Raw genomic sequence first — 24,067 nt, 5'->3', positions numbered from 1 at the left:
GCGGCAGCTAAAAAAGCCAATGCAATTCTGGGCTGCATCAATAGGAGTATAGCATCTAGATCAAGGGAAGTAATAGTGCCACTGTATTCTGCTCTGGTCAGACCTCACCTGGAGTACTGTGTCCAGTTCTGGGCACCACAGTTCAAGAAGGACACTGACAAACTGGAACGTGTCCAGAGGAGGGCAACCAAAATGGTCAAAGGCCTGGAAACGATGCCTTATGAGGAACAGCTAAGGGAGCTGGGCATGTTTAGCCTGGAGAAGAGGAGGTTAAGGGGTGATATGATAGCCATGTTCAAATATATAAAAGGATGTCACATAGAGGAGGGAGAAAGGTTGTTTTCTGCTGCTCCAGAGAAGCGGACATGGAGCAATGGATCCAAACTACAAGAAAGAAGATTCCACCTAAACATTAGGAAGAACTTCCTGACAGTAAGAGCTGTTTGACAGTGGAATTTGCTGCCAAGGAGTGTGGTGGAGTCTCCTCCTTTGGAGGTCTTTAAGCAGAGGCTTGACAACCATATGTCAGGAGTGCTCTGATGGTGTTTTCTGCTTGGCAGGGGGTTGGACTCGATGGCCCTTGTGGTCTCTTCCAACTCTATGATTATATGAAAGGTGGACAAACAAACAACCAGGAGGAGCACAGTGTGTCCTCCATCAGAGGTACTACCCATCCCCTAACACACGACTCCCGTTATCCCTGATCAACGAACATGCCAGCTGAGGCTAATGGGAGTTGTAGTCCAACAAAATGTGGATGGCCACATGCTGGCAACCCCAGATCTAAATAAGGAAGAAGAAGAGGTAGTTTAATTTTGCTTAATTTTAGAATGGTACAAAATACAGAAGTGTTACACCACTCATCTCTACCAATGTTACATGGTGGAAGGTCCAAGAGGTAGCCATGAAACTTGTTCAGTCATATTCTACCTGGTAGTCACACAAAAAGTGAAAGCAGGGAGAAAGACAGCATTTCTCCAGGAACTGCATGTTAATGTAGTTTTCCCATAACAAAAGCACTTCCTGGAGGGGAAATGTCAGGCACTCCCACCCCCAAAATACACATGAATAACAATTTCACATTTATTGTTTGGGGGGGGAGACATATGGGGGGGGGGAACCCTAAGAAATCATGGAGAAGAAGATGCAACTTTTCTAGATAGGACATAAACAAAACGGACTGGTTGAAGGAAAGTCACAAGATTGTAAGTCATCATAAGAGCCAGAGAAGGAAGATTTAAAATCCCTGGGGCCAAGGAAACTTGGAATATTATTATTATTAATTATTTGATTTCTTTGGCACCCAATTTCAAAATGTTTCTAGGCAACTTGCACACACAATTAAAAGCAAGCATTAAGTTTAATACCCACACACAGCCATTAGTCGGCATCTAACGGGCCAGGAACCATTTTGAGTTGGAGGCTGATCTAAGCTTGGTTGCTACAAGAGCACGGCCACATGCACAAAGCAACCAGTTTTAAAATAAGAAGTGGGTCCCAATTGCATCTTTTGGCTAAAGGTGGCTTCCAGACTGATGACTGACTAAATAATGTCACTTCCATTTGCTATATAGTTAAGTCAGGTCTACAAATGTAGCCGATGGGAGATCTTTTCGAATTCTCCCTTACATCAAAAGCTCCCTGAAAGTTGAAACAGCAGGAAACAGGCTAGACTAGAAATGTTCATCTTATACATTAAAAGCTCCCTGAAAGTTAGAACAGCGGGAAACAGGCTAGACTAGAAACATTCACCTCATTTGCCAAGTTATTTTACTCACAAGGTGGCTTGCTTGGCTTTTTTAAACAAAAAACAAAAAACTCATGCCACTGAATTATAAATGGCATTTCTCATCCTCAGTCTGAAGTGGTACAGTTAACCTCAGGATTCTTATTGCCTCATTCTGCTCCTTGTATAGGCCAAACCTGAATCTGTCCCTCCAAAAGGTATGGGATTTTCTAATCCAGGGGAGGAGAAGCAGTGACCTGCCATATGCTGTTGGACTACAACTCCCATCATGCTTGACTGCTGATGGGAGTTGGAGTCCAACAACATTTTATATTGTGATTTTATGCCCTGAAAACTGTGGGTATAGGGCAGTATGAAAATTTAATAAAAATAATAATATTTGGACAAGTCACAGGTTCCCCATCACCCTTCCACACATTATTCAAAGGTAGAGTGGCGGGTGAATATGGTGGAATTCTGACTTGTGCCATTTCAAAATAAAGGTGACTGGGCCGTATTTTGAATAATCCCTGTATAAAAATTTCCCTGCATATAGTAGTATCCAAACAGAAAATACATGCAGGAAGATTATTAACATGTGGTGCATTCAAAATCATAACCCCCTGCCTTCACTTGGAAATATGTATAAGACCAGGTTTCCCCCCTAAAAAATAATGTCCAAAAATTGGGGGCATCTTATACACGGATAGCTCTCTCCCCATTTTCTTAAATCGGAGTCCCCCCAAATAGGGGGCATCTTATTCATGGGGAGCATCTTATAGACAGAAAAATACGGCAATTCAGAATTCTGCCACCTCGGACTGCCACATCCTTCAGCTCCTTAGAATCATAGAACTGTAGAGTTGGAAGGGACCACGAGGGTTATCTAGCTCAACTCGCTGCAATGCGGGAATATTTTGCCCAATACGGGGCTCAAATCCATGCCCCTGAAGTTAAGCGTCTTGTGGGAGTTCTTGCAGTGTAGCTACATTCTACATTTGCTGCTACATAGCTATGGGGGTATCCATACATGAACTCCACATGTGCTGAGAGGGCTGTACAGGTTAGCCCCACCCCACTGCTGCCGCCCCTGCTGTCCATGTGTTTACCAGGCATGAGAAGAAGAGATATGATAGCCATCTTCAAATATCTGAAGGGCTGTCACATGAAAGATGGAGCAAGCTTGTTTTCTCCTGCTCTGGCTTCAAGTTAAAAAGGTAAAGGTAAAGGGACCCCTGGCCGTTAGGTCCAGTCACAGACAACTCTAGGGTTGCGGCGCTCATCTCGTTTTCTTGGCCGAGGGAGCTGGCATACAGCTTCCAGGTCATGTGGCCAGCAGAACTAAGCCGCTTCTGGCGAACCAGAGCAGCACACGGAAACGCCGTTTACCTTCCCGCCAGAGTGGTACCTATTTATCTACTTTCGAACTGCTAGGGTGGCAGGAGGCTTCAAGTTACAAGAAAGGAAATTCCAACTAAACATTGGGAAGAACTTTCTGACAGTAGGAGCTGTTTGGCAGTGGAACGCTCCCCCTTGGGGGTTTGTGGACCTGGAGGTTGGACGGCCATCTATCATGGATGCTTTAGCTGAGATCCCTGCATTGCAAGGGGGTTGGACTCTAGGATTCTATATGCACACAGCAACCTTCTGGTGGAGGTGTTTTATTCACACACATCCATATGCGCGTAAGGGCACTTCACATGGCTGGAGGTGGGGGAATGGCTGGCAGGTGGGAGTGGGGCTGGTCCATGTGGTTTCCTCACAGTCCTCTGGCTCTGGAGCCGCATGAGCACCATACACATAAAGCGGTTTCATTCCATTTCAACAGGCATGGCTTCTCCACAAAGAATCCTGGGAATTGTAGTTTGTTAAGGGGCTGAGAGTTGTTGGGAGACGCCGATTTCTCTCACACAGCTACAGCTCTCAAAATGATTTAACAGTCAGTCCCTCTTCCCAAGGAACTCTGGGAATTGTAGCCGTGTGAAGAGAACAGAGGATATTGATTATACCTGCATTTTTTGAAAAACAGCAACTCATATATTTTGGCATAAATCATGTCTGAATTCTCACTGCTTTTTTAGGGTTGATTATTTTAGTATACTGTACTTTGCATACATTACATTCATAATTTTCATTTTGTTATGTTTAGAGCGCTGCATTAATGTTGAAAGTGCTTTATGGTATTTATTTCATTTCTACAACAGCCTTAGGTGATAGATTATTAATATCCCCATTTTACAAATGAAAGTTGAGATTGCCCTCCTCAGTCTAAGGCCAATACTCTGCCAACTACACCACTTTTCACAGCATGTGGTTAAGCCACTAAAATGCTTCACTTGATGTGACCATGACTAATCACATACTCCGTGGTTGAAATTCTAGCTTCTGAAATACTTAGAAATGAACAAACTGTGAAGTAATGAAATGCAGATTGCAAAACTCTGGGCCGAGATGAGATTTCTGATCAGAACTCGCATTACACGTTTGTGAACACTGTGTTTGTACAGTTGCTTTGCAATAAAAATGAGAAACATCGCAAATCAAATCTTTGTCTTAACTTGCCATGTGTGCTACAAGGAGAGTTTGAGAACAACGTTTAGCATGTCTGTAGCCCTGTAGACTGGTGTTCTAAGTGCTTCTCATATGTTTTTATTAAATCTTACAACAGCCCTATAAAGTAGATCAGTATTATTCTCATCCCCATATTTAGATGAAACAGAGATACTGGCTTCTGAAGTAAGTTTACAACAGGATATTTGGACAGTGGACTGCCCGGTTTATAGCACATTTACATCATGCGTCACAACAAACAATAAACCACATAATTTAATGGAATTTACTCCTAGTCCCGAGTAAATGCTTTTGGAACTATAACCTTAGCCACTCTGCTATGCTTGTTCTATGTTAGTCGGTTTTTGGATGGAGGCCATAAAGGGAAAGGGACCCCTGACCATTAGGTCCAGTCGTGGCCGACTCTGGGGCTGCGGCGCTCATCTCGCTTTATTGGCTGAGGGAGCCGGCGTACAGCTTCCAGGTCATGTGGCCAGCATGACTAAGCCGCTTCTGGCGAACCAGAGCAGCACAAGGAAACGCCATTTACCTTCCCGCCAGAGTGGTACCTATTTATCTACTTGCACTTTGATGTGTTTTTGAGCTGCTAGGTTGGCAGGAGCAGGGACCGAGCAACGGGAGCTCACCTCGTCGCGGGGATTCGAACCACCGACCTTCTGATTGGCATGTCCTAGGCTCTGTGGTTTAACCCACAGCACCACCCGCGTCCCCAATAGATGGAGGCCATATAATACTGTTATAGCACCAGTTGCCAGTGCTTTTTTTCTGGGGGGACGCAGAGGTACACATAACCCTAAACATTTTGTGTATCTAAGTTTGGCCTCATTGAGGGGCAGTATTTCAATATGAGTAGGAAAATGAGAGTACCCCTAAACATTTTTTTAGGGGGGGAAAGCACTGCCAGTTGCCGTTTTGAATGCTCAATGTACATTTCCTCAGTGTTTATGCTTCATATTCATATAGCACTTTCCAACACTCAAAGCACTTCACAGTTGTGATCCACAGCAAACCAGTACTACCATTCCCCATATTGCAGGTAGGGAAACTGAGGCTGAAACAAAACCGTTTGTGTTCGTAGTGCCAGTGGGTTGGGGAGGAGCCCATAACAACAGTGGCTGCCTGCCTAAGACCCCCTTATGGGTTTATGGATGAGACTTGAGTGGGAACTTCCCAAGTCATAACTCATGTGCAAGCAGCCTGCTTCAACGCATGGTTACTACTCAAAACTAAGCTGCCCTTTCAGCTACGCTCTGCTCCCAAGATGGCACATGCCTCAGCATGTTCGCTAGTCCCACTGACTTCAGCGCCACTTGCACATGCATGCCACTTGCATGGCACAAACTGTCAGCTGATGTGTCAGCAGCCGAGCCAAATCTCTCCCTCACTCCAATACAGTAGTTGATACGCAGCATCCATGTGGTTTGGGGGCAAAAGGTTCTCAGGGTGCGTAGAGCAAAATCCTAGTGGTTGTGGTCCCTTCACCCCCCATAAAATATTTGAGGGGGTTGTCCCCCGAAAAAAGTTTATAGGCATTGCCATTCAAATAGTGTGTGCATAGGGGCCAACTCCTAGGTGCTGAGGTCCTTTTGCTCCCCACAAAATATTTGAGGGGACTGCCCCCCCAAAAAAATTGATAGGCACTTCCATTCAAATGGTGTGCACCAGGACTAGTGATTGATTGTGCAAGATGGGGCAAAGGTAAAGGTAAAGGGACCCCTGACCATTAGGTCCAGTCGTGACCGACTCTGGGGTTGCGGTGCTCATCTTGCTTTACTGGCTGAGGGAGCTGGCATACAGCTTCCAGGTCATGTAGCCAGCAGGACTAAGCCGCTTCTGGTGAACCAGAGCAGCGCACGGAAACGCCATTTACCTTCCCACCAGAGCGGTACCTATTTATCTACTTGCACTTCTTTGACATGCTTTCGAACTGCTAGGTTGGCAGGAGCAGGGACCGAGCAACAGGAGCTCACCCCATCATTGCGGGGATTCGAACCGCCGACCTTCTGATCAGCAAGCCCTAAGGCTCTGTGGTGTAACCCACAGCGCCACCTGCGTCCCTTAAGATGCGGCATACCCACCCCAAAATTTTTTTTTACTCAAGTTGGCACCCCAGTTGGGCTGTCTAGTTGTGGGTGAGAGTATGCAAAAGAGAGAGAGAGAGAGAACTATGGTCCCGCTGCTCAGAACAGTGCTTCAAGCCCCCCCCCCCCCGGTTGTGGGGTGAGCCAGGCCCAGCCTTGCTTTTTCAAGGGGGGGGGAAAGAGTGCCCCCTACTGAAGCCTCTGCGCCATCGCCTGCGGCGCGGCATGCGCTCTTTGCGCGCCTTGAAGAGCGCAACTCGTTCTTCCCTTGGATGCGGGTCAGGACTCCACGCCTGGTCTTTGCTTCCGCCGGCCTGCAACTAATCAACATGCAGAGGCTTGCCTGGAGGATTACACAAACCGCACACACTTCAATTGCTTTCTCCTTCTCTCTCCTCTCTCTCTCTGCCCCCCCCCCAACTTCGCCTCTCTCCATCTTCCCCTCCTGGAGCCTGTCCCATCCTCCCCCCCCCGCCTTTTTCCCAGTTACCAGGCAACGGCACAAAGGGAGAGGACTAGTGCGGAGGCCAAGCGAGGGCCCCGAGTCCTTTGCAAGAATGGAGGGGAAGGCGAGGCAACCCAATCAGAGCCCCTGTACCTGGGAAGCGAGCGAGGCATAATGGAGAGCGAGAGCCATTGAAAGGCGGAGGGGAGGCGGGAGGGGGGGGCCGGCAGGGAAAGAGGAGCACACAGCGATCATGTTCCACAAAGGGCAGGCAGGGCAAGGGACCGAAATGCAGGAGGAAAATAACGAGGAAGCAAGCATCCGCCTCCTCCAACTGGGGTGAAGATAACAAATGTGACATTCAAGGCGCGAGCTGGGCTTCTGGAAAGATGGCTGGCCGCGCAGTTGAGGTTCCCTTCATTCTTCTCTTCCTTTCTCGCCTTGGAACAAGCCTTAAAATTGCCACATGGAATTTATCTACAGCTCTGCCCCCCCCCCAAAAAAAAGGAAGGGGAGGAGGTTTCCAGAAGAAGAAAAAACACGTTTAGCTATAGTCATGGTTCTTCCACAGCCAACAACTCCCACGTGTTTCTCATCGTATATTTTTGCATTTTAAAAGAATGCCCAAGGCCCCTTTAAACAACGTTACTGAGTAGCTACAAGGGCATCTGAGTATGTGCAGAGCGCTTTTACCTTGCCACTGAGCAACTACAGCAGTTTGCCCCAGTGGCGTAGCGTGGGTTGTCAGCACCCGGGGCAAGGCAAGTAATTTGCGCCCCCTAACCCGTGGATTTGTGCCCCCTAACCCGTGGATTTGTGCCCCCTAACCCGTGGATTTGCGCCCCCTAACCCGTGGATTTGCACCCCCTAACCCTAACTCCCAGATGTTGCGCCCGGTGTGGTCGGCCCCCCCTGCACCCCCCACGCTACGCCACTGGTTTGCCCATATCCTGAGAACCAAGAAGCAGGCCTTCTTCCCAGGCTGATGACAGGGATCCTGTGCAGTCCTGGGCTGCGGCATCACCCTCTTTTTAAGCATAATCCTGTTGCCCCTTCCCTTGGCAGCCTTCTGGGAACACAGACCCAATAAATATAACTGAAGTGTTCTAGCTTATGGTTGTACCCCCATTCTACTACTAAGCCTTATCTTGGTCAGGGGAAGGAGGGCTTAAGCTCGATGGTGGAGAGCATTAGAAGCTTCCACGTTCAATCCTTGGCATCACCAGTTAGGGTTAGGATTGCACCTTACCTGAAGCCCTGGGGAAGCAGGACCAATCAGAATGCCGCATTCTGAATCCTATTGTTCTGGGACCAATCAGACTGCTGCATTTTGGATCCTATTCAACTCAGTACATAACAGCAGTGTAAACAATAACAGTGCAAGGCAGTTTTCCTCTCTTCTTATGCAGTAACTTGCCTTAAACCTACTTTTCACCACTGGCTGGTTGCAGGTCATCAGAATATATTACACTGCAGAGCTGTGATTTTTAAAAATGTCCGTTGATGCATTTTTCTTCCAAGCTCTGGAGCCCAGGGTCCGTTCTCTTCCAGGCCTGTGCCAGCCACAGAGGTTTGTCGCAGGTTATGGATGCACATGTGAATGTAAGAGGAAGGGGAAAGTTGTAGCGTTGTCCACTGCCTTGTTCTGGTCAATAGGCCAATCGAAATGCTCTTCCTGCGCTTTAAAGCATGAATATCTCTTATGGGGACAATCCTCCAGGAAATTTTCGTTTGCAAGACCTGTTGAAATTAATGGGAGCCCACATTTCAATGGCCCCTGTGCAGGAAAATTTTCTGGCTGATAGGAGTGCCTCTCTCTTAGTATGAACGTCTGTTCCAGATGATAAACAACCCATACTACAACGTTCATATTAGTCACAATCCAGCTCCAAGTATGATATCCTGTCCACATAAGAGCACGAGAATAGCTCTGTCGGAGCAGACCAAAGGTCCGTCTAGTTCAGGGGTAGGCAACCTAACGCCCGGGGGCCAAATCCGGCCCAATGGCCTTCTCAATCTGGCCCATGGACGGTCCGGGAATCAGCATGTTTTTACATGAGTAGAATGTGTGCTTTGATTTAAAATGCATCTCTGGGTTATTTGTGAGGCACAGGAATTCGTTCAGACTTTTTCCCCAAAATATAGTCCGGCCCAGCACATGGTCTGAGGGATGGTGGACTGACCCACGGCTAAAAAAGGTTGCTGACCCCTGATCTAGTTTCTCACAATGGCAAACCAGATGTCTATGGGATGCCTCCAAGCAGGACTTGAGTGCAACATCGATCTCCCCACTGGTGTTCTCCAGCAAGTGACATTCCCAGGCATACTGTCTCCGACTGTGGAGGCAGAACAGAGGCATCACAGATATCAGGACCTGAGAATTTTATCCCCTTTGCAAGTCCATGCCCTCGAGGTGTGTTGGGGTGTGCTTAAGAGAACAGTTGCTGCTTAGGTAATAGCCTAATAAAAGTTTAAAAACTGATGGAGGTAGACAGAGAGGAAGTTGGGTATCTTGTGACCAGTGACATCACAGAAGGTATTCATTGGTTGCCCGTAACATTGGCTTGCACACATCTCTGTGTAGTGATTGGAGCAGTGGTTCTCAAACTTCTTCCTCTGGGCTACACTTTCAGAATAAAAAATTGCTTGTGCCACACCACATTTGGAAAAAACATTGGAAAACAGAAGGAAACTGAGCGATGCTCACTTTGTAACATAGAACACAGCTATCACCATGGGAAATCCAGAAAGTATAAAGCAATGCAGCTACATTACGTAAGAACATGAATCACTCCCAAAATATAATGATAAACTGGTCGCTTACATATGCACCTTAAGTATGTATGCAAACTCAACGAGAAGTATGAGCTCGTTTTTGCCAGGTAGCCTCAATTACTGTATATGAGGTCTAATTGGATGCAAACTCTCATCTCTTCATCAGAGCAAAGCAGCTTTTCTGTTTTCAGATCTTTCATATTTCATAGAATCAGAGAATTGTAGAGTTGGGAAGGGACCCTGGGGGTTATCTAGTCCAGCCCCCTGAAATGCAGGAATATGCAGCTGCCCCAAATGGGGACTGATTTGTCAAGAGTTGAAAATCCTTGTTTGCAACAATATGTCACGGAGAACTGTGGCCAATGCTTTCGAAGAGAGGCGTGGATACTGTTTCTGGTTGTGTATCCAACAAGAAAATACTTTGAAACTATACTAGCTAAAATGTTTAAATGTGGGGTTTTTTTAGTGTCCTTGAATCTTCCCACCACACTTGCCGTTCTCTAAAGCCACACCCTTTGAGAACTACAGGCTTAGAGTGTTGGACTAGGACCTGGGAGTGGCTGGGGTCCTGAACCAGATGGGTGGGGTATAAATTAATTTAATAATAATAATTATTATATCCCCACTTGGCCATGAAGCTCACTGGGTGATCTTGGGCTAGTCATTGCCTCTCAGCCAAACCTACCTTGCACAATTGCTGTAGAGATTAACTGAAATCTTTCTCCAAGGTGAAATGTGGGATCTAAAAGCAATGAAATTATTATCATCATCATCGTCATCGTCATCATCATCCCACACATCAATTACAAAAGCAATGCTCTGTGTTGGCTATGGTGTGAAAACATGGTTGTGTAAGTGACATAAGCAACTATATATTTTTTTGAAGTGGATAAAATTACTTCCAGCCATCAGCTTCCCTAGCAGTGGTAGCTCCTCCAAACCCAGAAAGCATGACGACAGAAGAGTCGCCTGTTTGAACAGGGAGTTGTGCTAAAATAGAGACGGTAGACCCATCTGCTGCTGTCAAGGCTAACCCGATACATTCTGATGTTTGAAGCAAGGCTATCCAAGTGGCACTCTGCTCCACAGTCAAAAAGAAATTGGAATAACTCACAAGTTGCTGCCTTTAAACAACATCCACAATTTGTCAGATTTTGTGAGGCAGTCACCTCACGGCTCTTTGTGGTTGCCATTTCTCCCATGTTAAGCCCTTGTCAGCAACCTGTTTGTACACCTAGCAACCAATTACATCTCACGGTGAAGAAAGCCTGACATGTTTAACAGGTCAGGAAGCACAGGGTCAAGAATGAATGCTTGTGGAAAAGCAAATAATACAGAACTTGAGACTAGTGCTAGACATTACTGTGTACCTCTCTGTCCTTGTGCTGTTTTGTTTTTCCATATATTTTTTTAAATTTGTTGGTAGAGTATGTTACTTTAGAATAAAAATATATATATATCACCAAACGAAGGTAAGCAACAACCAAATACATCCACTCTATAAAATCACCCACCCTTTCGCTAGTCCACTATAATCTGCGATCTTATTGTTCCCAGTAAGCCAATGCCCCAGTTGCATCAGTGTAACTTTGGCACAACTTAGTCAAGATTCTCTATAACCTCAGTGCAAAAATTAAGGCAAAAACAATAGAACAGCCAAAAGCATAGAGCAAAGCAACCCCACCCGTGTCCTTGTCTACTGAACCGCAGCAGCAGATATGAAGCAGATATATTATAGAGTCCTGTTGACCCTCAAAAGTTTCATGCAGGACAACAGAGGTTGTATAAGAACACAAAGACTCTATATAAAGGTAAAGGTAAAGGGACCCCTGACCATTAGGTTCAGTCGTGGCCGACTCTGGGGTTGCGGCGCTCATCTCGCTTTATTGGCCAAGGGAGCTTCCAGGTCATGTGGCCAGCATGACTAAGCCACTTCTGGCGAAACAGAGCAGCGCACAGAAATGCCGTTTACCTTCCCTCCGGAGCGGTACCTATTTATCTACTTGCACTTTGATGTGCTTTTGAACTGCTAGGTTGGCAGGAGCAGGGACCGAGCAACGGGAGCTCACCCCGTCATAGGGATTCGAACCGCCGACCTTCTGATCAGCAAGTCCTAGGCTCTGTGGTTTAACCCGCAGCGCCACCCACATCCCTCAGGACTCTATATACAGTACTAAGCTATAAAGGCTTTCATGGCTCAGGACCTCAATACCTTAAGATTTGCCTCTCCCCATATTGAACCGAACCTGTGCTTGTCACCTGAGGCCTTTCTCTGTGTCCTCCATCCCAGAGAGGTTTTGATAGTGGCAATATGAGAGCGGGCCAGAGAGATTCGCCTGGCACCTTCATTATATGTTTTTAGGCGCCAGACAAAAATGTTCCTCTTCAACCAGGCCTTTGGCTGATTAATATTCTACAGACTTTTAAATGTGTCTGTGGGAAAGGGGGTTAGTGTTTCACTGTTTTGTTTTACTTGTATGTTTTTATGCTGTGTTTTATTCTGTGAACCACCCAAAGAACTTCTTATAAAGGGCAGAATAACAACAACAACAACAACAACAACAACAACAACAACAACAATTTATTTATACCCCGCCCATCTGGCTGGGTTTCCCCAGCCACTCTGGGCGGCTTCCAACCGAATATCAAAAACAATACAGCATCAGACATTAAAAACTTCCCTAAACAGTGCCGCCTTCAGTTGTCTTTTAAAAGTAAAATAGTTGTTTATTGCCTTGACATCTGCTGGGAGGGCGTTCCACAGGGCAGGCGCCACTACCGAGAAGGCCCTCTACCTGGTTCCCTATAACCTCACTTCTCGCAGCGAGAGAACCGCAAGAAAGCCCTCAGCGCTGGACCTCGGTGTCTGGGCTGGATGATGGGGGTGGAGATGCTCCTTCAGGTATACAGGTATATAAATCTAATCAAATAATCAAAAAAGACTGAATAGAAGTTCAAGTCTCCCACATGTCCTGCCGCTCCCCCGCCCCCCGGGGAAATGGACCAAATGTAGACTGGGTTTTCCGAGCATTGCTATTTGCTCTGATTCCGTGGTAAAGAGAGGATTTTCCCAAGGAATGCAGGGAGGCAAACAGAAAACCATCACACCCGTGCCTAGAAAGCGTGGGACAAACAGAAAGCATCTCGGACCCGTGAAGTCCGGAATGAGCAGAAATGTGGATGAACCCTGAATCAGACATCCCATTGTGCCAGAGTAGGCAGAACAGTTGGAAGCGGATGTGCAGCGATGGGTTTTCTTTGTTCCCCTTTGAGTTCAACGGAAGAGTTTTAACTTACAACATGCCTGTGGTCACTGTAATATTATGCTGGTATGTGGGCCAGGTGAGAGGTTTGAGGGAGCAGAGGATTTGGCGTAAGCCCATTCTTCCTCTGTCAGCACCCTATTTGGAGACTGCCATCCATAGAGTTAAGATGGAGTCAGGCATATGCATATGGACTGCCCTGCCAGATTATCCCTGACGTCATGCCAGGGTAGGGGGATTTACAGTGCATCCTAAGGCCAACATATCTGAGGTAAAAGATTGTGCCCAAATTCCCTTTCCAAGGGCAGCCCCATAAACTTTCTGACTATTGTTACCTCAAAGGTGTTTTTGTTTGTTTTTTGTTTACTTTTTAACCTGTCATGTTCGAAACCCCTTCAAAACAAGTTCATTTATTTGGAAATAAAGAGGAGCTTCTTATTTTTTGAGTTGGTTTAATCACTAGAGGGGAACAGTCAGTATGACCCACATTACTTAAGCACTCTAACAGGCATTTTTAGATGACAAATTCCTGATACTTATCTATTTTTGTGTGTGCGCGCACGTGCACATGTATATATTATAAATGTGTGTGTGTGTGTGTGCGCACACCCTGTGCCAAGGTTATCCAAACTTTGCACAAGAAAAACTGAATCCCGCAACCTTTATAAATTAGGCAAATTAAGCAAATTTTAATATTTGTTATCATGCATAATTTATTCTGCTTCTCCTAGCTATAGGGAGGCATGAGGAGCTATGCAGGGCACTGGAACCTCTTCTCCATCTCTCTCTCTCTCTCTCTCTCTCTCTCTCTCTCTCTCTCTCTCTCACACACACACACACACACACACACACACACACAGTATCACTGAGCCATTCTTCACAGCCACAGGAACTATCTAGGAGGAATGGGGAACCTGCGGCTCTCCAGGTATTGTTGTACTCTGTCTCCCAACGCCCCAAACCAACAAAGCCGATAGTCAAAGGATGACAGGAGTTGTTATCCAAAAACAGGTTCTCTACCCTTAAATAAATTAAAAAGGGGGTTCTTGTACCCCATCCTGAATTTGGTGGCTTTTCTGTGCTTGCACAGAACTGCAGAATAAATAGAGCGCTGGCCACAGACACAACACCATCAAGAGACACGCTAACTATTAAGTGTCGTAATTGTTTTAGAAGCCACGGTTGGAGCACACAGTTGACAGTGGATAAAATAAGTGGGGAGGGACATTCCAGCTTTCCTGCCCAAACACAAATTTAAAACTCTTAAAGGGGAGAAGCTGCTCTCTGGGGAAAGGAATCAGAAGTAGAAAAACAGCAAGCAGAGAAAACGCTTCGACTCTACACACCTACACACACCATGTCTCCACTATCAGGTCATGCAAAATGGAAGTGACTTACAAAACAGAAAAAGAGGTTTTGGACTACAGTTAGCAACATAAGAGACCGGCTGGATGAGACCAAGGGCCTATAGACACCAGCATTTTTCTTTCTTGAAGTCAGTAAGCAACAGAATTAGGACATACATCTCATAGACATTGCAATTTGTTTTGAGCACATTGACTAAAGTGAGCACTAGCAAATATGATGTGCTTGCAGGACAAAATAAAAAATCTGGGTGCAATAGAGTGACAAGTTCTGCTATGCAAACAAGCCCCATTGAATCGGATGGCACTGCTCTTTATGCAGGTCCCATTCAATTTGATGGTACTTGGGCAGGAGGTCTTGTGCCCTTGATAGAACTGAAACACACAAGTCCTGTACTCCTTCACCGACACGGCTTGGTCCAATATACAAGCCGTCACCGATCAATTTAGCAGCTCCAACGGGCAGTGTGAAGAGGCGATGTTCGCCAGATAGATTGTCTAGTAAAATCATTATCTTCTCTGCCCACAGGACACACATTGTACTTCAAAATCACATTGCCGACGGGAAGTCGTCCAGTTCAGCTAATCATCTACAAGGGCATTTTCCCCAATGCAGTCGAAGAAGGAATGTCAGAGCAACTTACGCCCAAGAGATACGTGTGGCAGCAAATGTTCAGAGTCCAGTTCTGCTGCCAGTCCTGAGGCAAATCTCTATCCTGCCAGATGTTGCTTTCTGTGGGGCTGATAGATACTGAACAGGACTCAAGCCTTTAAAAACCTGATCTGGTATAACATTTATATTATGACGGCATAGCTCTCCCCTTCTCCTCTTCTGAGTAATGTCATAATGTGGCAGTTCTTAGCGTCTGGTGGAGCTAATTCTTTACCTTCAAGCTTTGTACTCAAGCCTATGAGGTACAGGTAAATACTCAAAAGATTTCTGACCCTTTGGATTTTCCACAATAGTCCCTTCCCTCCAAGGAAAAGCTAAACATTAAGGCCTTTTTAATTTAGAAAAGAAAAGATGACTGAGGATGGGGAACGTGTGTCTATGAAATTATAAATGGCCAGGGGCTGCCTCACTACTCGCTCTGCTCCCCAACCCCCTACCATTCACACCGCATTAACCCTCCAGAGCTTCCCCTTCCCACTGTGTGTGAAGTGTAGGTGGGTTCCCACAAGGCAAAACACAGTGATAACAGCAAGAACCTTTATTGAACTAACAGAACTGGACAACGGGCTGCTGATATACATTCCTGAAAGCCCGGGCCACTCCCACTCCCAACATGATTGGCTGTCTAAACTTCCAAGCTGCGAATCACGAGTCCAAGGGCCAATGGCAGAGGCCCAAATCCTGAAGTGTTCTGTGATTGGACATCATGTATCGAATCAGAACACAGGAGCTGAGAATCCTTAGTCCAGACTCAAGCTCAGGCAAACACAGAGCACCGAATACATAACGGTGTGCAACTGCTAAGCTTGCTTTTCACCATCCCAGACCCCTTTCTGAAACCACCTCTCTCTTCTGTTCTGCTGCCCTGCTTTGCACCCCGTGCCCGTGCCTCCTCGCCCCCAACCCTCCCTTGCACACAAACCACCCTCCATGGTAACCTTCTTAATCCGGGGCCGGCTCACTCATGAGGCAAGGTGAGGCAACTGCCTCGGGTGGCAAGATCCATAGGGGCAGCAGATCCTGCCTCCAAGGAGTGCATCACCTGCTACTTCTGTGGCAGCAGCACACTCCTTGAAGTCCAGATCTGCCTTTCCGCCTTGTCCCTGATGCAGATCTTTGCTCACTCCTCCTTCCCGTCTGTGTGTGTGTGTGTGTGTCATTTTGTGGTTCGCCTCAGGTAACAAAATGTCTTGGGCTGGCCCTGCCTGCATCTTCCTCCTCCCACACAGCGCAGCTACAAAGCACCCATTTCACTTTCCACCCAGCTAAGAAGCCACCAATCTTTCCTGTTCTGCAGAAGCTCTCATGCCCCTGCTCTCATCTTCAACCACATCCCCATGCCTCCTGCTTCCTCTCTTTTTGCAACCCCCTCCTCCTGCTCATTGTTCTCAACTCTCCTTTGCACACTGACCAGCCACATTTCCAGGCCTCCTCCCGTTCTGAAGCCCCCTTTGCACACCCACACTCCATGCTCTTAAGAGCAAGCCTGCCGGTTAGCTCCTTCAGTACGAGAAGGTAAAGTCACTCTGTTGAATCTGGAACTTCATGCTGAAGGCAACATATGGTATTGCGTGAAAGGTCAGTAGAACATCTGAGGGCTCCACATCGTTTATCCACATCCCCATGAGGCTGCTGAGGAATAGGAGAGAGAGACTAGTGAGTACAGCGAGAAGGGAGTGACACTAGCAAGAAAAAAGTAACTGTTGTAAACAACAGCAGAGGTTTGAAAAAAGCAGGGATGGGGCACACTGAGAAGCACATGGATAGCCTGATATGTACTAGGGCTGGGCGAAATCTGGTTTTCAGCATCGTGATATACCACCAGCTAAACATCACAATATACTGATATATCACAATGTCTGAAATGAGGATGGAGCTATGTAGAGGCATTGGCTGGCTTCACGGTTTTGCTTGCATCATGATTTTTGTATAACACACACACGATTCACAATATATTGCCAGGTCAAAAATTATGAAACCAATACCATGATATGGATTTGAAACTAATTTTGGGTGATATATCACCCAGCCCTAACACTCATCATGATTCACTATAGTCAAAAATTATGAAACCAGTATGACAATATATGGATATATTGCCCAGCCCTAATAGGTACCCGGCTGAAGTCAAGCAGATCTGACAGGCAGATCTATCAGGACGGTGTTCTCGTTCATCTCAGTGGAGTGTGTGCATGAGAAGCTCCTGGTGAGTTATATAAGTGTGTCAGGGGCGCAGACTTGCCCCCGACAATGACGGAGCCCAGCGCCGCATAACATCATATGCACTTAATGTGCAATTGGGGGGGGCACAAGATCCGCATTGCCCCCTGGCGGCAGCAGGGGCTGGAGGGCACAGAGAGCAAAGATCACCTTCTGGACCCCAACCAATGCTCTGCCGGTGGCTGTGGGGAATGCAGAGGGCATGTTTGCAAGTGGGAGGGCGATCTGTTTGGGGGGCCCTCAACACAGTGGTAACTCCGGTTAAGAACTGAATTCGTTCTGGAGGTCCGTTCTTAACCCAAAACTGTTCTTAACCTGAGGTACCACTTTAGCTAATGGGGCCTCCCGCTGCTGCAGCGCCGTCATGGTGCGATTTGTGTTCTCATCCTGAAGAAAAGTTCTTAACCCGAGATACTATTTCTGGGTTAGCGGAGTCTGTAATCTGAAGCGTCTGTAACCTGAGGTACCACTGTATTGGGGGGGCTCAGCCCCCTGCCCACAAATATTGAGGGGGGCAAAGCCCCTTCTGCCCCTATAGTTGGCATCCCTGGTGTGTGTGGTGGTGGTGGGCAATAAATTGGGCAATAAATATCAGCCCCCCCCCCGCTGTGCGGCATGTCCTCCAGATTCTTTGTAACGTCCTTTCCTGAAATTATGGCTTCCTACCACCTTTCATCCTCGTACTGCTGCAACTTTAGAACAGAACACCTTATCAGGTACTTCTGATATCAACTGCAATACCTCACAGTGAACATAGTTAGCAAGCCAATGTGGCTCACCGCACATTTAATCATTTATTTATTTTTACATTTGCTCCCATTCAATTTTCACGCTGCTCTTATTATTTATCTATTATATTTGCATCCCACAAGGCACTTAACAGCTGTATAGAGTGTAGAGCCCTGTCTGCCTTTGAGAATTGAGAAAGATAAAACTAAGAAGGAAAGCCCTGCGACTTACACTGAGCTCGGAGACAGCAACTCTCCGAAAAGCCGCTCTGTAAGCAGGGATGAACTGCCATGGCCTTGTTCTATCCACTATTTCACCCTTGTTATCTGTACAAAAACATGTGTGTTAGTGTTGGTGGAGTGCAATGTGAGGACCAAATCTAGGAAGACTACAGCGTTTAAGAAATTTGCTTTCAGGAGTTCATGCTCAAAATGACTCATTTGCCAGAGGTTTGGAGGGAATAGCTGTGGAAAGATGGAAGGGTGTGCTCCCTGATTATCCAAGACCTGCTAAGGGAAATTCTTCATGCCTGTACCAGTAATTCTTGTGTCCTTACAAACCACCTCTACGTATTTGGCAAGACTGATTTAGATGACTGTTATGTACTGAGTTGAATAGGATCCAAAAAGCAGCAGTCTGATTGGTCCTAGAACAATAGGATTCAGAATGCAGCAGTCTGGTTGGTCCACAGGAGCCACCCAATCCAGCTCCAGGTGGAAGTAAATCTGCAACCTGATTGGCCTACAGGAGAATCCTGGAACTGGCCAATCACGTGGGGCCCATTGTGTAAATAATGTATATAAAGCAGACAGTCTGGGGGAACTTCCATTCCTCCTCACCACTATGAGCTGAATAAAGAGCATGAAATCCACACTTGACTCCAAGTATATTTCAATGGCAATCAATGAATGGGGATAAGCATCCCATACAAACACTCTGCTAGCATACAAACACAATAAATGTAACATATTAGTCTAGCCTTCTGCAAATATAAATGCATTTGATCACTGACCTCAGCATACATTTGATGCTCTTTTTATGATAGCACATGCCATAGTAAGACCGCACGTCAACTTGAGAAAGCCATTTCCCAATCCTGGGGAGATGTTGCGGGCTGGAAGCAAGCCCTCCCCACATACACAGGGTGGGATTGCCCCTGCCCCATTGGATGGTCCTTGGCCATGTCATCCCCAGGCTGTCCAATCCACCCCTTTTCTCCCTGCTCGGTCACTTCTCCCACCCTTAGATTAGGCTCTTTATTTCTTGACCTTGCTATGGACCTCGGTTGGTCGCCTTGGTTGTCCAAGGGGCCTGGTAGGAATTTTCCCCCAGCTGGCAAATTGGCACCAGCCATTTGGTTTTTCACCTGAAGGTAAAGGGACCCCTGACCATTAGGTCCAGTCGTGACCAACTCTAGGGTTGCGGCGCTCATCTCGCTTTATTGGCCAAGGGAGCTGGCGTACAGCTTCCGGGTCATGTGGCCAGCATGACTAAGCCGCTTCTGGCGAACCAGAGCAGCGCACGGAAACGGCGTTTACCTTCCCGCCGGAGCGGTACCTATTTATCTACTTGCACTTGACGTGCTTTCGAACTGCTAGGTGGGCAGGAGCAGGGACCGAACAACGAGATCATAGGTACATATCACTATAAAGTCCTTCAAAGGCCATCACCTACTCCTCCTAATTCAAGGGTATTCCGTTAAAGGAATCCAGGGGGCATGGTCTCTGTCCGAAGCCCCAGACTGTGGTGGGGGCCTAGGACCATGGCACGACCCCTAGCGGTGACCCTGGGGGAGTTCCTAGTTGATGTGCATCAGCAGGGCTTTCCCTACTGGTGGTTAACCCTTCCAAGACTCCTGCAGACGGGCAGGAGGAGTCAGATATAGTCATGTGGTTTCCAATGCCTAAGCCAATACCACTCACATTCTGTAACCAATAAAGTTGTGGCCTTTTTCGCCCATTAACCTAAAATACTGCTTCGTGTGTCTTTATTCCACTTCCTGGGAGGGGTAGGGACCTTGCGACGCAACTTAATTCCAAACAAACATGCGTACAGTTTGGCTGTACATGTGATAGGCTGGAGGCAGCTAATAATTCTTAAGAGAGCTGAAACTGATTTGAAAGACGGACTGGTCCCTGTTCTGTGCGGACGCGTTGACCCCACAGCCGTCTACAGGCAAACAGGTTTTCCAACGGGTTCATTGCAGTGGGAAAATCTGCAAAACCTGTTTGCCAAATGCAAACATTGGCTGAGTGTGCCCATTAATCCCTCTTTCAAACCACTCTCTGAAAAAACTGTCTCTCCAGACTGTTAGTTTTCAAAGACTAGAGGCAGGCAGCAGTTTGAAAGAGGGGCTGCCACTCCTGGTGGGTATACACACGCCACTTCTGATGATCCACTCTGATCAAATACGCCTTGCAGGTTTTGGGTTGTTTAGGGTTGCCATACATCTGGGATTTCCTGGACACATATGTGGGAATACTGCAGTCAGAAATCGTTAAAATGTCTGTGCATATGGCAGCCCAGATCAGCAATGCCATTTTTGCCAATTTTTCATAAAAATAGCTCAAAAACGGCTTCTTCTTTTTTTGCAATTTTGGTTAAAAACGCTCAACAACTTTTCTGTCCGGATTTTCACTGTTTGAAATATGGCAACCCTAGGATTGTTAAAACCTGCAAAACCTGTTTGACCAGAGTGATAGGGCTGGGCTGTTGGGTTTTTTACAAAATTATGCATGTACCTCATAGAAAAGGAAGTCTCCTTCAAAGTGCTTTAAACACTCGTAAAATATAGTTGTCTCCCTTAAATTGCTTTGCGCTGTTAGAATCTATGCTGGAAAGACAATTGCATGCAACACAAATTTACAGCAGGATGTACAAAAATGGCAAGACATTTTCCTGTAAGATTGCGCACGCCTTTGCCCCTCGACCTCACTGTATCTCACTTTCACTTTCTTCCAAACTACCACCCGCTTTCACTCATCTGCTGGCCCTTTAAGTTTGATCACGCAGGCCCAAAATGCTAGGAATCCAGTCTAGGTCAACATCCCCATTTCCTCCCTTCAGGTTTGTAAATTACAAAGCAAATAATTTATTAACTCTTTCACCTTTTTATATTATATGGTTAAGCCCCTGTCCTTACATGCCTCTGCCCTCTAGTGGAACACACACGGCCAAATGCTTTCTGCAGTTCCATCCTCTTATTTCCTTACCTGTTGAAGGGATCACATTTTGAAGAGAGGAGTCTGAGACAGGAAATAAAATGGAGTTTTATGCAATGGTCTCTCAACTACAGTTCCCAGAATGCTCTTTGTTATTATCCTTTGTGAAGTTGAGCAAGCTCAGCCAAGATGCCCACTGTCCTGCCTTAGTCCAAGGATGAGAGTCCATAGTGGCTCTCGTTCCAGGACTTTGTGGAGCCATTTGATTCCTGGAACTCAGGACCTGGAACATATGAAAGAATAGCAATTTTTTAAAAAATAAATAAATCTTGCAAATTTCACACTATGGGCCCTGTTACAGTAGGAATTAAACTGATGGCTGCTTACCCTATGCTAGTACTGTATACGTCCAACATTCCTCTTCCACAACAAGCCGGGATAACTGCATGAACATCTCCCTTCATCGCACATTGGTGAAGATTATTCTCCAGCGGCTTTATGTACCCATTCAGCAACATTTACATTTGCCTTCTGGATATAGGGTGCTTCCAGACAGGGGCTTAATTTGCAAATGGATCGCTGAGATGCCACAAGTGGGATAATTGCCACAGGTTTATTTTACTTCGTGGGATTACTTCTGGAAAGGCTAAATCTTGAATAAAATTGGAGGTGCTGGTGGCAGGATATGGGTTGCATACCCTCCAACATTTCTCCAATGAATATAGGGATGTGCGTATAATAATAATAATAATACAGTGGTACATCGGGTTACAGACGCTTCAGGTTACATACACCTCAGGTTACAGACTCTGCTAACCCAGAAATAGTGCTTCAGGTTAAGAACAGTTTCAGGTTAAGAATGGACCTCCAGAACGAATTAAGTACTTAACCCGAGGTACCACTGTAATAATAATAATAATAATAATAATAATAATAATAATAATAATACCTTGCCCATCTGACTGGGCTGCCCCAGCACTGAGGCTTCCAACATATATGAAAACATAATAAAGCATTAAAAAACTTCCCCATACAGGGCTGCCTTCAGATGTCTTCTAAAGGTTGTATATTGAAATAAAAAAAATTAAGGTCTTATATATATATAATAAATGTTCATACATGTACCAACCAAGCATGTACATAGATATGTGGACCACATGTCTGGAGCAGCAGAGGAAGACCGTCCTGAAACCATTTTGACTCCCAAACTGACCAAATGTTTTCTCTGCAAGGAGAGAGGGGGTGAGGGAACCTTCCCATTGTCTTGGGAATTGGGTAATCGCCATCTCAAAGGAATGGCCAGACTACCAGGAAAGACAATCAGATACAGCATTATCAGATAACCTGGCAGACAGGAAAAACAACAACATTCAAATTTCTGTTGTAGACCACCTTTTCTGTGATGTAGGTATGATGTTTGTGGAGAGTGGTCTTGGGTTACACCCCTTCTGTGATGTATGTATGATGTATGGAGGGGTGGTCTTCAGCTCCAGGGCAGGCAATTTAAAATATAGACAAGGGCAGGCACACCTTTGTTCTGTCTGGGTCCTCCTCCTCCTGCAGGTGAGGGGAGCACCCTGTTGCAACAGATCAATAAAGATCAGGCTTACTAGCTGCTTTGCTTCTCAATATTCTCTGGTTGGCCTCTGTTATTTTCTCCGACCGATGGAGAACCTACAAAGGACTCTATAAGGGCTCTTGTGTCCCCCATAAGGGAATAAGGGCAGATTCTGTTTACAACAATAGTTACTAGTCTCATTGGCTTGTGGGTTGCAGAACTCCATACCCTCCAACATTTCTCCAGTGAAAATGGGGATGTCCTAAGGAAAAGAAGGATATTCCAGGATCAAATCAGAAACCTGTGAATCCGGGACTGTCCCTGGAAAATAGGGACACCTGGAGGGTCTGCTGTCTCCTGGTCAAAAGTCATTTATTTCTGTATTGGGAATAAATCGCTCTTCTCTCTGAGGAAAACAGAGCTTAATTTGGCACAGGTTTAACTAGGAACACAGCCACAAAACCCATTTTCAATGCCAGGGCTTGGTCAAGAACCTCGTGTTTTGAGTCTGAGACCTCGCCGTGTAAGCAACCCATGCCTCTGTGTTCTCTTTTCGGACACAAGGCGGAAACGTTGGCCCCTTTATGATTGGCAAAAAAGTATAAGGCAGCTGAATTGGTCGGACCAGGCATAAATACATAAAGCGTGACTTTCTTCCCTCGTCTGGTCAATATGGCAGAATATCCTGTCTGCTGCAGCACACCTGTACGGCTCTACCTGCCCGAAGATCAGCGTTCGGAGGCCAGAGGTGGCCAGATGTAATTCCTCTCCCACAGGCAACTGGTGATGTAAAAGCTGAGCACTCGCCACTTGCGCAATGCTGTGCATGTGGCTCCAAATCAAACTTGGGTGACCAATGGATACAGCGCTAGCGTACTGGAGACACCATTTTATGCACCCAGCACCTTGTATGCACACAATTCCTGCTGTCGCAGGGGATCTGCACATACATTTTTGTTGCTAGTTTGGGATGAATACGTTCTATATATCGAGATGGGGAAGGAGGAGGTGTCTAAACTGCAAGATTTGTAATAATCAGGGGAAGTATATTTGTGTGAGAGGTTTGAAATATATTACAATATCACAGACGCTTTTTTATATAAAAAAGCTATTTTGTGGCATTTATCACCAATAAATAAAACATATCACAGTATGTTCCCTGCAACAGATCCATGATAAGTTAGTGGATAATGCGTTGGCTGTGGTTGGAATTGGCTGAAAATAAATCTGTCCTCTCCAGTTAATGAATGACTTATTAAATTCAGTACTTTGTCACCTTGTCTCAGTTGCTGTCCCTATTTCCAAAATATCCATCACTGTTAATGTTGGGATGGGAGGAACAGAATTAGTTGTTTTGGGTTTTTTGAAAAAAAAGCAAATTCAAAGAATGAGAAGGATTTTCTTAGAAACTCCTCAAACACCATGCAATTGATTGCAGCTGTATAAAATAGGCAGGGTTGTGGGTGGTAGAATTATGGGATGGGAAGGTCAGGGGCCACAC

At 46.0% G+C, this 24,067-nt stretch overlaps 2 long non-coding RNA genes across 2 annotated transcripts in view; one reads left to right on the top strand and one right to left on the bottom strand.

Moving 5' to 3' along the window:
* LOC309522710 overlaps positions 1-24,067 on the top strand; it is a 77,647-nt gene that overhangs the window by 37,645 nt on the left and 15,935 nt on the right. The gene's annotated exons all lie outside the window — the stretch shown is intronic.
* On the bottom strand, positions 15,805-21,353 carry LOC309522703. Its single transcript, XR_014215153.1, has 3 exons — positions 21,060-21,353; positions 20,589-20,680; positions 15,805-16,530 (listed from the first exon to the last, which is right to left on the bottom strand). It is a non-coding gene; the product is annotated as an uncharacterized lncRNA (long non-coding RNA).

This window comes from Podarcis vaucheri, assembly GCF_965113315.1.
Source record: "Podarcis vaucheri genome assembly, chromosome: 17".
Classification (NCBI taxonomy): Eukaryota; Metazoa; Chordata; class Lepidosauria; order Squamata; family Lacertidae; genus Podarcis; species Podarcis vaucheri.
Note: the sequence above shows the minus strand (reverse complement) of the source record. Positions and strands in the feature narration are given on the sequence as shown.